Raw genomic sequence first — 17,952 nt, 5'->3', positions numbered from 1 at the left:
TCGCTTTCCTACTGTTCATTTATCTCGGGAGCTCCGCCCCTCCCAGTGAAAGCTCCACTCCACTTCTATCTTCTGTTTATTTCTCTCTCTCCCTCTCGTTGCCTCGATTGCCCCATTGTTGTTTCTCTTTTTCACTTCATTTTCATGTTTTCTTTCCTTTTCTTTTATCTTGCTCTGTTACTTTTCCTTTCTTTATGCCCCTCTCTCTGCTTACTTTCTCTCCCTCGGTATTTACCTCTATTGCTTCTCAGTCATTTCTTTTCCTTTGCTTCTTTTCTCCTTCTTGTTCTCATTCTTTCCCTCATCTCTCTCTCTATCCCTCTCTTTTTCTTCACTCCTTTTTTTCCTCTGCACTTTTTACTTTCACTTTTTCAGGAATCTGTTTCCAATTTCTCTGTGTTTCAGCCCTCCCTCCCTCCCTCCCTCGTGCGTCTAAGAGGAGGATGAGCCATGTGTAGATATTTTATTTAGCTAAAAAGGCAGATTTACTGTGTGTGACGAGGAAATCTGCTGACTAACCCCCCCCCCTCCCTCTCTCCCCCCCTCCCTCTCTTTCTTTAGACTCTCTCTGATCAATAGCTGAACACTCCACATAAAGACCCCCCTCTGCAGTTCCCACATGAGCCGTGTGCTCCCCAAAATGCGCGCACACACACACACACACACACACACACACACACACACACACACACACACACACAGGTAAGGCATTATTGTGTAGAGCTGTTCATTAAAAAGTCATTCATCTATAAATTTGCTGATAATTACTGAATAATTCACAGTAGATACTGAATTCATAGTAGTTACTGAACAGTTCATAGTAAAAACTGAATAATTCAGTCGATACTGAACAGTTCATAGTAAATACTGAATAGTTCAGTCGATACTGAACAGTTCATAGTAAATACTGAATAGTTCAGTCGATACTGAACAGTTCATAGTAAATACTGAACAGTTCATAGTAAAAACTGTAATTCAGTCGATACTGAACAGTTCATAGTAAATACTGAACAATTCATAGTAAATACTGAACAATTCATAGTAAATACTGCACAGTTCAGATTAGATAGATTCGTAGGAGGTATGGAACAATTTATAGTCATTACTGAAAACAGTTAAGTGACCATCTGCCTGTAGTGGGTTATCACTCCAACATTAATGAAGATTCATAGAACAAGAAAAATCTACTTTTGTATTTCTTGGTTTAAATGGGAATCTGATTAATACCCAACGTACTAAAAGTCAATCTTACACACAAACACATGTTATTTATATAGGCGGTGGAGCATCAGACGTTCTGAGGTTCCACACAGGTCCTTTAAGAGGACTGGCACACACACACACACACACACACTTTCACTCTCACGCTTGTAGTGTGTGTGTGTGTGTGTGTGTGTGTGTGTGTGTGTGTGTGTGTGTGTTCCAAACTGTAAATTTAGCAATTCCACCAAACACTCAGAAATGTAATGAAGATTTATTAGAGTTCAGCTGAGTTTAGACCAAAACACACACACACACACACACACACACACACACACACACACACACACACACACACACACACTTCAAGAGTGGTCAGTGTAACAATAGGGAACCAGAGAAGCTATTCACACTCAGTGACCCAAATTAAACCCACCTCAGGACCCTCAGCATGCTGACCATCTTATGCGCGCGCGCGCGCGCACACACACACACACACACACACACACACACACACACACACACACACACACTCTTATACTGCTCTGAACTCCAGCAGAACATTACCACACACACACACAGGGATTTTTGGAGGGGGTGCAAACAACTGTTGCCATGGCAACCCCCAGGACTGGGGGTGTTGGAGAAGGACTAAAGCACAAAAGCTCATCGTTAGAGAGAAGAAGAGAGAGAGAGACTTCAGAGTCCTCACACACACACACACACACACACACACACACACACACGGTAAACACTCATTTATATTCTCTGATCTGAATAGCTCTGTAGTAACATCTGCTGTGATTAACAATCTCTCCTAAGTGAGTGTGAGAGTGTGTGTGTGTGTGTGTGTGTGTGTGTGTGTGGGACTTAGACACACGGGACTTATAGAGACATTATATATAGAAAATTAATAGGGGACATTTAACAGCAGAGCATGAGAGGGAGTGTGTGTCATCAAGCGTGTTGTAACATCAGCCACTCCTTCCACTATAACCAGCAGAGTCCTTCAGCATTTAGCTGGAACTATAAACCCGTCTCAGCATCAGCGTCAGCTCGTTCAGCGCTGATGAAGCCGAGTGTGGTTCTGTTTGTAAAGCGCTCACAGCTCATCTTGTTTGCTGAACTGGATTCTGTGGGATTCTGATCGATTCTGGTTTTAGTTGTTCAGCTGTCGGCTGAAACGCTGGCTTAGAACCAACAACGGGATCAGAATCTGATGGAGTCCTGCGCTCACACTCTTCTGCAGAGGCTGTAGGTCAGTACAGACCCTACATAAGCCATGTTAATGTGTCCCTCTTCTGTTAGAGAATGTGCGAAAGTAGAAACAGCTGCAGTGCAAAGTGATTGAGGAAGCAACTGCGGCTCAGCAGAAATGTGAAAATGATCGGGCTAGAAATACCTGCAGGATGTGTGGCGGGATTCATAGATCGAGAAAAGGTGGCACAGTGCAGTGAAACGTCTAGTTCCATGTATGGAGAATGTGATGTTCTGGAGGCATTTTAATTACGTGGAATTTGAATCTGAGAATACCTGGAATGACGAATAAGACGCTAGGGAAGGCATCAACGAAACCTGGCCGAGCGGCGCTTACATCCAAAAACTTGTCCAGTCCAAGTCAAATCTAATCGCAGCTGTCATTCATGTTCATGGATGTATTACACAACATTAAGCACATTCCAGTCAAAGTTCCAGACGGTGAGCTTACATGGCAAATATATTGACTAAACTGATGCACCTTGCGTCTCCAATTTGTCATTTTCCACTTTTTACATAATCTGGAATTAGCCTCCCTGTTGTCCATTATACTGTGTGTAAATTTCATGATGAACAGACCAAATGAATCAGCCCAAAATGACGTGGAAAAAATTCTGGTTCCATTGACTTGCATTAAAAGTAGACTAGGTTTTTTCCTTCTCCTGTAGTGACCATTTTGGAGGTTTTGAATGAGATGTTGATCCAACAGCAGCAATACGGGCACATAAGAATAACACAGCCTGTTCACTGGTATGACCCCACATCCTAAAGAAGTCTACACCTGTGTGTAAAGGCTCTTTTTAGCTCCTTTTCACAGCTGTGGAGCTCAAAATCAGAACTTGCCTATGGGGGCCTGGGGGAGACGGTTCTATTACTGAGAATGATACATGACCGTGACCTTCCACTGTTGACCCCAATCTCACCTAAACAACAAACCTGCCTCATATCCACACATACACAACACTAACCAGACCTGACCGACCAAAATCACTAAATCTGTGTAAATGAATAGTGAACGCTTCACTCTATAAGGGGGTGAACGTAACAAGCCATGTAAACCATATAAATAAGCCATGGGACTCTGAAGGTGGTCATTGAACAGCATCAGTTATGAAATATCAGAAATGCAGCAATTTATTCATGAGCTATCGTAAATTCATCAGTCTACCATGAACTCCTCAGTAAATGCGATTATATTCAGTGTTAGGTGACCTCGCTTTAAATAGCAGCTTTAAATAATTTAGTAGCAACTACAAATCATTCAGCAACTACTACTACAAATCATTCAGCAACTACTACTACAAATCATTCAGCAACTACTACTACAAATCAATCAGCAACTACTACTACAAATCATTCGGCAACTACTACTACAAATCAATCAGCAACTACTACTACAAATCATTCGGCAACTACTACTACAAATCAATCAGCAACTACTACTACAAATCATTCGGCAACTACTACTACAAATCATTCGGCAACTACTACTACAAATCATTCGGCAACTACTACTACAAATCATTCAGCAACTACTACTACTACAAATCAATCAGCAACTACTACTACAAATCATTCGGCAACTACTACTACAAATCATTCGGCAACTACTACTACAAATCATTCGGCAACTACTACTACAAATCATTCAGCAACTACAAATCATTCAGCAACTACTACTACAAATCATTCGGCAACTACTACTACAAATCATTCGGCAACTACTACTACAAATCAATCAGCAACTACTACTACAAATCAATCAGCAACTACTACTACAAATCAATCAGCAACTACTACTACAAATCATTCAGCAACTACTACTACAAATCATTCAGCAACTACTACTACAAATCATTCAGCAACTACTACTACAAATCAATCAGCAACTACTACTACAAATCATTCAGTAACTACTACAAATCATTCAGTAACTACTACAAATCATTCAGCAACTACAAATCAATCAGCAACTACTACAAATCATTCAGTAACTACTACAAATCAATCAACAACTACTACAAGTCATTCAGCAACTACAAATCATTCAGTAACTACTACAAGTCATTCAGTAACTACTACAAATCATTCAGTAAATACTACAAATCATTCAGTAACTACAAGTCATTCAGTAACTACTACAAGTCATTCAGTAACTACTACAAGTCATTCAGTAACTACTACAAGTCATTCAGTAACTACAAGTCATTCAGTAACTACTACAAATCATTCAGCAACTACTACAAATCATTCAGCAACTACTACAAATCATTCAGTAACTATTACAAGTCATTCAGTAACTACTACAAATCATTCAGTAACTACAAGTCATTCAGTAACTACTACAAGTCATTCAGTAACTACTACAAGTCATTCAGTAACTACAAGTCATTCAGCAACTACAAATCATTCAGCAACTACTACAAATCATTCAGCAACTACAAGTCATTCAGTAACTACTACAAATTATTCAGCAACTACTACAAGTCATTCAGCAACTACAAGTCATTCAGTAACTACTACAAGTCATTCAGTAACTACAAGTCATTCAGCAACTACTACAAATCATTCAGCAACTACAAGTCATTCAGTAACTACTACAAGTCATTCAGTAACTACAAGTCATTCAGTAACTACTACAAGTCATTCAGTAACTACAAGTCATTCAGTAACTACTACAAGTCATTCAGTAACTACAAGTCATTCAGTAACTACTACAAGTCATTCAGTAACTACAAGTCATTCAGCAACTACTACAAGTCATTCAGCAACTACTACAAATCATTCAGCAACTACTACAAGTCATTCAGCAACTACTACTACAAATTATTCAGTAACTTATGAATTATTCAGTGTTTACTACAAATTAAGTAGCAGACACACAGACAGACAGACAGACAGACAGACAGACAGACAGACAGACAGACAGACAGACACTTTATTGATCCCGAAGGAAATTTAGCAACTATGAATTATTCAGTAAATATTATAAGTTATTCAGTAACTACTTTGCTTTATTTAATAATGTATTTGTTTCAGTAACTGCTCTAAAATTTAGTTATTACTATAAGACTAATATGCAGGTTCTGCATATTAAAAAAAACAAAAAAAAACAAAAACAAACACACAACGGCAACAGTCCCACTGGTTGAGAAGCGTTCCACCCGCGTTACAGCAGCTTCTTTATTTCAACATACCTGCGTTATTTCACTGACCTCAGGTTGCCAACAGCTCCAGGCTGCTGGAACGTTCTCTGGCAGAAGAAACGGCCAAGATTAAAAGCATATCGTCCAAAAATGTCTGACTTTTGTCTTTTTTTTATAAAATGTTGAATAAAAGCAACAAAACAGTTTCACGAGGGGATGAATCACCATGGCAACCTATGCTGCACGCATGAGAACTGCTTCTAGGCCGGTTAAATTTAGGATTTCAGGTCATAAACAGCTCTTGGACCAATCAGACTGAGCCTCTGACCAATCAGGCCGAGCTGGTCATTATTTATTTATTTTTATTTTACTTTTTACTGCAGAATTATTTCTGAGCTTCTGATAACGTCACGATTCCAGCATCGACTCGTCTACGAAGAGCTTCACCAGCATTAAGCGTTAGTGAACTATTGATCCACACAGTGAGCGAGTGCAGCACAGAGAGGAAGGAGAGAGTGGAAGGAAGGCGGGGGGGTTTGTGCTCCAGCTGGGTCGTCGGAAGACGTCCTGCGTCCTGTGCATCTGCGCACATACGTGTACGTGTTGCGGTAGGAAGCGATGTTTGGATTTAGACCGGCCTGCAGGGCGAGGGTCAGCAGGAAGACCTAACGGCCTTCCTCTTACAGCCAATCACAAAATAGCAAAGATCCACGGCACCAAAGATCCACGACTGCTGTCCAGTACCAGCACATTTCAGACCTTCAGAGGGCTTGGAGTGAAACGGTTCAGGGGTCTTTACAGTGGTGGTGATGGGAACCAGGCGTCGCCATGACGACAACACAGATACAGACACTTTATTTACCATCCAGAACCTCCAGAGAACCTACACCAGTCTTCTGAGTTTATATGGAAAGTTGATGGTAAAATATAAATAAATCAGAAAATACACGTTTTTTTTGGGGGACTATTTGTTCTTAGAACGCTCTACACGTCTCCCTCCACCAGGAATGGATTTTAAAGACAAATTTCTCCTGCAGGAACTTTCTGTGAGGAGCTTTTAGAGGGGGACGTCTGGTTCCCATCACCGCCACTGAACCGTCCTGACTCGGTGAGTTTCTCTAGAGCAGTTTCACACCAAACCGCTCTGAATGACTCTCTTTACATCCGTACCACTTAATTATGCAGGTATTCTGAAGAAAGTCTCCTTTAAACCTATAATATTTGTCATGTTTCCCGTGTTAAATGCATTTCACTCGTGTTTTAGGTTAAAAATCAGGATTTTACTCGCATTTAAAAATAAATGCAGTAAATCAAATCACTCAGAACTCAAAGAGCACCTACAGGACCAATACAGTTATAAGGCTAATAAAGCCATCGCCTATAACTCTCACTCTCACCGCACTGTGACGCAGTCAAAACACACACACACACACACACACACACACACACACACACACACACAGTGTGTTCACCTGCTGAGACAGAACATGTAGTGAAACAAACATAACATTACTGAAGAGACCTAGAATTAGCCACACGCTAAATGAAAGCTCCCAGTTTACTAATAGTACACCTACAATTACAGAGAGAGAGAGAGAGAGAGAGAGAGAGAGAGAGAGAGAGAGAGAGAGAGAGAGAGAGAGAGAGAGAGAGAGAGAGAGAGTCTGACTATAACATAGAAATTAAACCAGTGATTCAGCTGAATCAACAGAATCATTTATAATTGTTTATAAATATACTCAATAAATTCTACAACTGAGTATATTCCAATACTGCGTAACCATGTCCCCCCAGCCCCCGCCTGAAATCCCACGGTACTTTAAACAAGTCACTGATTCCTACCAAAATAAGCAAATCGAATCATTTGATCTTATAACGATTCTTTGAGTCCTTTCCCACAGAATCATAATTGCAGTGAATCAGCTCAGAGATTTACGCCCAATTCCCCTGTAATCTGATAAGATTACAGACCGTAACCGATCAGTCCACACACTGGAAACACCGGCAGGTCAATAACTAATAAACTGTCTTACCTTTAAAGCCTCCGGGCGGCTACTGGACTCTCCTCCTGATCTCCGTTCTGGACAGTAAAATCCGTTTAGAGTTTAATTCCATACTCGGACGCTTCCCTATCTCCGTGTCTCCACACACACACGCACACACACGCTCTCAGCTGAGCTCAGACCAGACTGAGCGTCCACACCTCTGTGAGATCAGAGAGAGAGAGAGAGAGAGAGAGAGAGAGAGAGAGAGAGAGAGAGAGAGAGAGAGAGAGAGAGAGAGAGAGAGAGAGAGAGAGACTCTGACCAGTCACTAACTCAAACTTGTAACTAAACTCACTAAACACACACGCCTGGAATATCTGGATCAGAGCCAAGAAGGACAACAACTATTACACAGACAGACAGACAGACAGACAGACAGACAGACAGACAGACAGACAGACAGACAGAGACACACACACACACACACACACACACACACACGGAGAGTGGGACACTTGGGCGTTCTCCCTAAAGGCCCACAAGTGGGTCACTTTAAAGAGGTTATACATACGTACACACACACACACACGCGCACACACACACACACACACACAGCCAGTGATTCAGTATCATGTATAGAGCTATAGAATAACTGCACTCATCATTTTTAATAATATTTTAAACTTGGCACTACTTTCTGTTCCAGCTGACCAGATAAAATTAAACACTGCGCATCATAAAAATATCTGGAAGTATTGTGATATTACGCTTCGTCATATCGCCCAGCTCTACACACACACACACACACACACACACACACACACTCTCCTGAAGGAAAGTCCCCTCGCTGAAGGTCCAGCACCAATTCCTGGTCAACACTTCCTGAGATTGAAGTTCAGACGGGACTTTTTTTTTTTTAAAAACAACACACACTTATTGGTCAGTGATGCAGATACAGTGAAGTTTGTACATTGTCCCTGAATAACCTTGTACAGGACAACACACACACACACAGAGAGAGAGAGAGAGAGAGAGAGAGAGAGAGAGAGAGAGAGAGAGAGAGAGAGAGAGAGAGAGAGAGAGAGAGAGGTAGGTAGGTCACAGACTTCTTCTAACCTTGAGTTCTGACACACCCTATACATTATATATCCCCCCCCACACACACCCACCCACCCACACACACACACACACACACACACACTATACATTATTATATTTTATTATAAATTTATTCAGACATTAATTTGAAGTTTAATCTGTATATTTTTGATATTCATTTTTAGAACCTCGTTCTTGTGTCATTCTGGAATCTTCTAGAGTTCCGCTTGTACGTTATAAATCATATTAGAATAATTTTATACATTTATCTGAAACTAAATTATCATAGATAAAAGCAGTGACTAAAACCGAAGGATGATGATTCAGTTTGCTTCTAGTCCACTTGCTGCAGTGTCTGTATTGTAGGTATTTCAGGCCTCGGAATTCTTCGGAACAGCCCAGTTTACTAAAGGCTGCGACGTGATGCTGAAAAGCTTTACTACTGGAAAAATAAACGGCCCAAATTCGCCCCTGGAGGTCCTTATTTAGGCACGTCGCTGAACACGCACTGCTGCCCAATATGCAAACGAGGGCGGGGCCTGAGTGCTAAAGGGTCATTAAAGGCCGTTCTGATCCGGTGTGATTCATGAAATACCAGCGAGTGACTCGACGATTACCCGTCAGGACCCGGAGCCCGAGAGCCGGTCAGAAACCGGGGTGGGCGCTCAGGCTGCAGGTCACATGACACCAGCCACTGCATGTTCACCATAGCAACAGGAAACTGCACACTTCCTGCTCCGGATGTTTGGAGATTAGGTAGCAAACAGGATGTGACATCACCCTCCGCTGCGGTGAGTAAGGTGCAGTAATCAAGAGTGAGGCAGCATTACATCAGAGCTATTTATACAGCCTCAACCTCACCATCAACACCTGACCTGTTCACCCAGCGTTTCACAGCTCCTCACTCTGACCAGGCCAACAGTCAAGACCGCACAGGTCACTCACTGCTACACGACAGGCCATTCGTCAGATATCAGACAAACGGCTGATCCACTTACCGATCCAGATCCCAGTCCGCAGCTCGCGCTGGGCCACGAACCCGACGTAACAATGTAACGAGATCCAGATGATGACATTCCACATCTTACCATGAGCCCACGGCAACCTCAGTCTGTAACTGAGCGAGAAGATGATGTTCGCTGCTGGTTTGAGATATTTTAGTCTGGAAATGCCAAAAATCAAGACCACTACTGATAAAGTGTGCAAGGCCAGCGTGCAGAGAGATGGACTAAGATTAAGAGACCCTTATTAGTCCACCAACGGGGAAGTTTCACCTCCACGTTTAACCCAACCGTGAAGTGAAACACCACATACACACTCGTGAACACACACACACACACACACACACACACACACACTAGGGGGCAGTGTGCACACTTGCCCGGGACGGTGGGCCGCCCTATCCACAGCACCCGGGGAGCAGTTGGGGGTTAGGCGTCTTGCTCAAAGACATCTCAGTCATGGACTGTCTGCTCTGCTCTGGGGATTGAACCGGTGACCTTCTGGTCACAAGGCTGGTTCCCTAAACTCCTGTTCAATCAAGCGTCATCACAGTTAGCAGTGCAGTTAGATAGTTAAAGCCATGAGCTCCACAGCCGATAGATCTGGATTTTTATTGGGCCCTGTGATGGACCGGCGACCTGTCCAGGGTGTATCCTGCCTTCTACCCAGTGACTGCTAGGATGGGCTCCAGCTCACCCTGCGACCTGGATCAAAGCTTTAAAAAAAGTGGATCGGCCCATCATTTAATATTACTGTCGCCTATATATGAATTTATATTCAAAACAAAATATTTATGAGAAAAAAAATGACAAAGTGCTGTGCCAAAGTCAGAGACTTGCTTTCTTTTATTTAATTTTCCCTCAAAATGGTGCTGGTAAAGACTTTCGAGAGTACCTCGGATGGCAAGGAAAACAAAGGGATTCTTGGCCCTTTCAAACCTCACCTCTCACTCGAAGCCCAGACTGATTTTTATTTTGGACACATTCTGATAAAAACCACTTCACTGGAAAAGCATTCCCTGCTTGGAGCATTTGGCTTTGGAAAAGGACAACCAGCTAAAGAATCAGAGGAATCAGAGGAATCATGAACCAACATTTCAGAAGCCTGAAGACCCGAACAGAAGGACAGACGATACTGGAGAAACATGGTCACCAGGAGTCAGAGCTGACTTGACCACCCTAAATACATTTTTTTTTAGGAAATATTCACAAGAAGAACAGATAAGACAATCCACTTGCGTAATTATTAAATGCTACAGAGAAAGTAGGATTCCTCACAACCACCTGGAAGACCTGGTAGACGCCAAAACTGTGAAAGTTAGTGTCTCTTTGAAGGGGAACATTGCAGTGCTGATCATACACCATCAAATCCTGGCAACTACTTCACAGTTTCAGATATAACAAGAGCAAAACAGCCTTCAGAGACTTGCTAAACAAAATGTATGATGCACTGATGGAAAATGGCAATGATTATACTAATCACTGCAGTATCTGCTAGACATCAAAAACGCAACACAATACAGCCCTACAGTCAAAACCAAGCAATACAATGTTACAATCACAACCCAACAATAAAGCATCACAGCCATGGTACAACATAAAAGCCCTATAACAACAACAACAACCAACAATAGAGCTGTATAACACTAGTCACAACACAGCAATACAGCCCTGCAGTATATGCTATACATCAAACATAGAGGCGGATATGCAGAGTTAAGTTTAGGGTCTGCTATGTGGAACACACAGAAACAGACCACAAATAACATGTAAGGCCATTTTATACACACACACACACACACACACACACACACACACACACACACACACACACACACACACACACACACATATACATCAGAGACAACTATAAATATACTGTGGTCTTTTACACATGGTTATAAATACACAGTGGTCAGTGCAGTATTGGGATCCCATGTGTTCAGTATTAAAGCTGAAACCACAGTCTCTGTAACGCAACCCAACTTTTCAGTGGTGTGTGTGTGTGTGTGTGTGTGTGCCCTGCTGAGACTGGTGATACTGGGTCATGCTTGTTGTCAAACAGCCCTCTGTATGTGGGGAGGGGTTTAATAAAAATGAAATTTTGTTTGAAGCCTTGCCCGTGCACACAGGGGCATCAATAACGCTTCAGTAACAGTGTGTGTGTAAAATGTATAGTATATCTGCAACTGTGTGTGCGTGTGTGTGTGTGTACGCAGTAGTAGGTTCCCATGCTGAGAGCTGAGCCACAGGCTTTGGCTCCACTCTGTCTTCAGAGAGTATCACCACATGTCTCACAAGCAGCTAAACCCCAATACAGCCCTACAGTCACAGCACAGCTACACAGCCCTACAGCCCCAATCCAGCAATACAGCCCTACAGTCACAGCACAGCTACACAGCCCTACAGCCCCAATCCAGCAATACAGCCCTACAGTCACAACCAACAATAAGTCCCACAGCCACAACTTAACATAAAAACCCTAAAGCACTACCAGCAAGAGAGGCCTATAGCCACAGACGACAATACAGCCTGTCAATCACAATATAGCCACAAACATTCTTACAACCTTACAGTCACTACAAACACCACAGCCGCAACCAGCAACACAGCCCTTCAGTCACATCCAGCAACACAGCCCCACAACCAGGTACATAACCCCAAGGCTACAACATGGCATATAAGCCACAACCAACACCACAGCATAATTCTATAGCCACAACCTGCCATACAGCCCTAAAGACGGTTAGGTCCACCCTTTCTCTTTCAGTTCCAAATTGACTACAATCCTGGAATTTACTTGGAAGTTGTGAGCAATGCCTGACTGCCTAATATCAAAGTTAGAGCATAAAAGCCCTAAAGCCACAACCAACCACACAGCCCTAACATCACATCTTAAAGGCAGCAACACAAAAGAGCAATTCAACCCTACAGCCATAACCAGCAGCACAGCATAATAATCCTACCACCCCAACCTGCCACACTGCCCTAAAGACCCAGCCTGTTCGCTGTACACTTGCTCTTTCTAAATTAAACACAAACCTGGAATTTACTTGGGAGTTAAGCAGTGCCTGACTAACTGAAATCAAAATCGTATTGCACATCTTGTACATTCCACAGAAACGTTAGATCATACAGATCATAAACTGACGTTTATGAAGCTAAAGGCAAAAGAGAGAGAGAGAGAGAGAGAGAGAGAGAGAGAGAGAGAGAGAGAGAGAGAGAGAGAGAGAGAGAGAGAGAGAGAGAGAGAGAGACTCCTGTAGGCAACATTTTCTCTTCCCGTTGTTGGCTGGACGACCAAAACCATTAAAACAAGAGAGCACACGTCTGCCTAATGAAGGGTTATCTAGGTTTAAACTCTGCTCACTCACACACACTCACACACACACACACACACAATGAAGCCCAGATGTGTGTAAGACAGCAAGTATGAATATGTTAGGCAGTGAAGAATGTCCTGACAAAGCAAACGGTGAATAAACCGCAAACAGACAGCAGAACACCCAGCGATTAACACTTCACTCCAGAAACAATCTCACATTCATCAGCCTCCCTGAACACAATCGCAACACAATCCATCTCAAAGCCAGACGTGATCTCGCAATGAGACCATCTGGGGGCGACTGAGAAATACTGGGCGAACTGCGGGCGGGACGGAGAGGTGGGTTGTTCAGGTGGGAACAAGTGTGGGAAATTTCTAAAACCAATCCACCACCTTGTGAGGACAGAGCTCACAGCACAGGGCGCTGGTGCGCTCGTCAACACTGATGGGCCAACAACAAGCCTGTCGTCAACGCGTGGACGTAACGTAAGTGATGACATCACCTACAAATAAAAATAATGTGTGGCCACAACTTGATAAGGTGTCGGAACATGATAATCAAGCCCTTCCCACAACTTAGCAAGGCATTGGAATCTCGTTCCCACGTCTTACTAAGTTGTAGCCACGTCTTAATTATCTTGTTCCCATTCCTTACTAAGTCATGCCTTATTTTTATTTATACAGGACATCAAAAGAGGGGCTCGGTAGCCCCGCCCCTTACTTAACTCCAATAGATCTGATCCAGCCAATCAGGATACCTCAAACCCGGACATCCTCGGAATTTCAGACCAGTGGTGCTGCCTTAGTCTTTGAAACAAGAGGTACATCTCAAATCGTCATCATTGGTTCTTGTGGAAACCCAATATTGTTGAGACAGTTTGCACTTACAGTGCTGGTCAAAAGTTTGGACACCTTCTCATTCAGTGGTTCTCTTTACTTTTCTTATTTTCTACGTTGTAGATTTAATATTAAAGACATCAAAACTACGAAGGAACAGCCCTACCTCCACACAACACAACACAACACAACACAACTGATGCGTCATGCTTCTGGGTTCTCCTCCTTTGCCTAGCATGCTCCACGACTCGATTATCCATAACTCCAGTCCCAGTGATGTCACCAATTGCTCCAATCACGTGCAACTGCCTCGTTCTCAGTCAACGGATCTCTAGTGCAATTCACCTGGGCTCGTGTTAGTCTCAGAGCATACATAGTCCCTGGTTCGTGCTGCTCTTTGCGAAGGCGTTGCCGATTTCTTGGACGACTGTGCGGTATTTTTCCGATTGTTTGACTTGTACCTTTGTCTACTTTTTGGATTTCACCCTTTTGGATTTGCTCTTCTGCTCTGGTTGCCTGCATGTTTTGATTATTCCGGTTTTTGCCCCCCATTTAGCTTTTGGACTACGATACTGGATTTGCCCTGAGATTGTGCTTTACTTGGACTTACGTGCTGATGAGTCTCTCTTTAAACAGACTTCGATATTATATCTGCATCTTTGTGTTTGTGCTGTGTTACATGAGGGTCTCAAACACATTAAGAAGACAAGCAGTTCCACAAATTAACTCCTGACGAGGCGCACCTGCTAATAAGAGTGGGCAAAGCTTCGAAGCAAAAAGGTGGCCACTTTGAACACCAACACTTTTTTGTTCACTACATCACTCCATATGGGTTCATTCCTAGTTCTAATGTCTTCAATGTTAATCCACCATGTAGAGAACAACACTAATGAAGAAAAAAAACACATTGAATGAGCCGTGTCCAAAGTTTTGACGGGCACTGTAGGTCAAGATAGTGGCTAATTTTCTCCAAAAAACCTCAACATTAAGTTGAAACTTTAACACTTTTTTTTCCACAGTGTGTCAAAGTAAATATTTCAAGTCAACATTAAGAGTCTTTATCTTAAGATAATGAAATCTTAAAAGATTAAAAAGCAATGAAATAAAAAAAGTTTGCCGTCTTGGATAAGAAGTAAAAATGTTGGCATATAGTCTTAGTCTTCTGCCTGCTGGGAATGAGCTACGCTACATTATATCAGCAAAAACGTTACAGTAATTACTATAAATATATTTAAACTTAGAAACACTGAACAGAGAAGAACATATAGGAGATGATTATGGAGCAAAAATAAGCTGAGAAAACCTATAGAATTTTCAAAAAGAGTCTTCAAGAGAATTTGATCATAATTTGCATGAACTAAAGTCAGACGCTTAGTTCTCCAGTTCAGTTTAAACCCAGATAAAATCCCCCTGTTCGTGACTGCGCCTGCCACCAGGCATTGTCCTCAAGCCAAGCTCTAACATGCATGCAAAGAGCTGGCAGGACATTCATCAGAAGCATTCACAGACTGCAGAACCATGCAGATTCCCTGACATCCAAGCTGGAAACTGGCCATATGTTTAACGCACAGAGAGATAAAGTCTGTTACTGAGCTCAGGAGGTAACAGTGAGTAGTGAGCATCGTGGAATAGATACAGCTTCACCAGTGGAATAGATACAGCTTCACCAGTACAGCCCTCTCCAGTGTCGACTGCAGCCAAAAGACATTTAATGGTTACAGTGGTGGAGATGGGAACCAGGGGTCGCCATGACAACAGAAATATAGACGTTTTATTTACTGTCTAGAACCACCAGTGAACCTACGCGAGTCTTCTGAGTGCTTACTCGGATTTCTGGTCGAAAACCATCTCAAAACTGCTGAGAGGGATCCTTTTAGAGGTGGACGTTCGTTTCCCATCACCACCACTGTGAACAACTCCACAGAATCAAATCAAATAATTACGCAGACATGGTGATATTCCCCTTTAACAGTACGGGTACTGGGGTTGCCATTTGGATGGTAGCCTTCGTGCTACTTTGTACCGGATCAAAAGGAAAATGGGTGCCGTTGCCCAGCCTTCCTGTCTGTCTGACAGACAAAGGCCTGGAACTGGAGATGAAGATGATCAAGTTGGACGCCGTTCAGAAGCCTTGCTGTTTTAATAGCTTTACCTAAAAGTTCCCCGTGCAGTTTTTGGTCCCAACACAAAAGGCAGACGGGATTACGAGGCCTAATGCGTTTCAGCGCACAGAGAGAAGCTTTAACAGAGAGCGACAGCAGAAATAATAACCTGTCCAGTAACGCGGGGGGCTAGCATTAGCAGCTAAGGGCCCGTACGAGCAACACGCCGCGTGAACAGACGGCCGGCGAGTCACGTTTACACTCGATACGAGACACAGCCGATATTTGTTGGCTAATCCCAAAGACTTTCCTGGGATGAACCTCCTTTGGGCTACGGAAATGAAAAGGTTTGATGACGTGTTAAAGCAGAACTACACCTCAAACTACACTACGAGAGAGAGAGAGAGAGAGAGAGAGAGAGAGAGAGAGAGAGAGAGAGAGAGAGAGCCAGGTTTCTGACTCTGATCCACAAACACGGACAAAAATACACAGAATCCGACGTCACGACAGCTGCTGCTGTTTAATAGACAGAAGTCCGTAGAGGCCATGAGGCAACTTTCTGGATTGGTATCTTGAGATAAGAAGTTAATCATCTTCTCAAGATAAAGCTGTTATCTTGAAATAAGAAAAATCACTTATTTTATTATCTCAAGATAACAGTCAAGAAAATTATTCCAACAGCCCATGGCTTCTCCAGACGTCTGTAGTCCACAGAGGCCAAGGGGTGGTTATAATAAAGTTGCTATTGTGAAATAAAAAGATATCTTGTTATCTCGAGATATCTAACTTCTTAGGATAAACAACTTTATCTTGTGATCTCAAGATAGTGGTTTTCTTGAGATAATGATTTAACCAAGCTGAGATACCATGTTAACTCTTGTGAAAGAAAACCAAGTTGTAATCTTGAAAATCACAAGGTAATTAACTCATTATCTCAAGATAATCCATAAGACTATAACAATGGCTCGTGGCTGGTCACGACCACATGTGGTGTAAAAGGGGAAAAACCAGGTGAAGGCACAACGAGGGCAGTCGTGGGCTGGAGGTTAGGGATCCAGCCTCATGACCGGAAGGTCGGCGGTTCGATCCCCAGAGCCGACAGCACATGACTGAGGTCTCCTTGAGCAAGACACCTAACCCCCAACTGCTCCCCGGGCGCTGCGGATTGGGCTGCCCACCGCCCCGGGCAAGTGTGCTCACTGCCCCCTAGTGTGTTCACTAGTGTGTATGTGGTGTTTCACTTCACGGATGGGTTAAATGCGGAGGTGAAATTTCCCCGTTGTGGGACTAATAAGGGTCATTTAATCTTAATCTGAACCAACGCTAATCTGCATGTCCTCAGACACAGCCTGCATTCCCTGCTCCCCACACAAGCTCCCCCCTCTATCTCTCTGACAGCCGGTAATGAGCTCCTGCTGTCAGGTTTAGCTTTCAGGCTAAAGTATGTCGCTAATATAGGCCATCAGAGCCTTCAGCGACAACATCCAGCCTAAACAGCTCTGATCCTCCCTCGCTTTCTCCAGAGCTCCCCACGGAGCCGTCACAGAACAGACGAGATCTAGGGCAGAGAGGGAGCGAGAGAGCAGTCGTTCTAGACGATTCGAGCGCTTTCTTTAAATAAAATGAACTTAAGACACAATAGACACACTGTACGGGCTCTGAAGTTCTACCAGAACACACACACACACACACACACACACACACACACACACACACACCTGAGGCACGTGGACTTGTGTAACAGTAGCAGTGGTCTGAACTGGTGTGGCCGACAAAGTGACCCAGCTGAGCAAAGAACACGGCGCTTTATTTTTTTAATGCGATTTCTCTTATAAAAGGCAACATTCGTCATAGTAAAGCATTGATGTGTCTCGTACGGGTAAACGTGCCCAACAAAGTACATCAGAAAAAAGGAATTTTGGAATAAAACGTAGTTTAGTACTGTAAACGCAGTGAGATGACATCCATACACCGCTGTAAAAAATGGGAATGCTTTTAGAT

The 17,952-nt window shown here is 43.0% G+C and overlaps 1 protein-coding gene across 1 annotated transcript in view; it reads right to left on the bottom strand.

Annotated features, from left to right (window-relative positions):
- The window catches only part of LOC108443471 (pleckstrin homology domain-containing family G member 1), a 54,096-nt gene extending 46,290 nt beyond the window's left edge, over positions 1-7,806 (bottom strand). Inside the window, exon 1 of the mRNA XM_017724179.2 lies at positions 7,637-7,806. The gene's annotated coding sequence lies outside the window, so the exon portion shown is untranslated. The remainder of the gene's footprint in view (positions 1-7,636) is intronic.
- Between the last annotated feature and the right edge of the window lie 10,146 nt (positions 7,807-17,952).

Source organism: Pygocentrus nattereri, chromosome 9 (assembly GCF_015220715.1).
Source record: "Pygocentrus nattereri isolate fPygNat1 chromosome 9, fPygNat1.pri, whole genome shotgun sequence".
Taxonomy (NCBI): domain Eukaryota; kingdom Metazoa; phylum Chordata; class Actinopteri; order Characiformes; family Serrasalmidae; genus Pygocentrus; species Pygocentrus nattereri.
The sequence above is the reverse complement of the archived record's forward strand: the minus strand, read 5'-3'. Positions and strand labels throughout refer to the sequence as shown.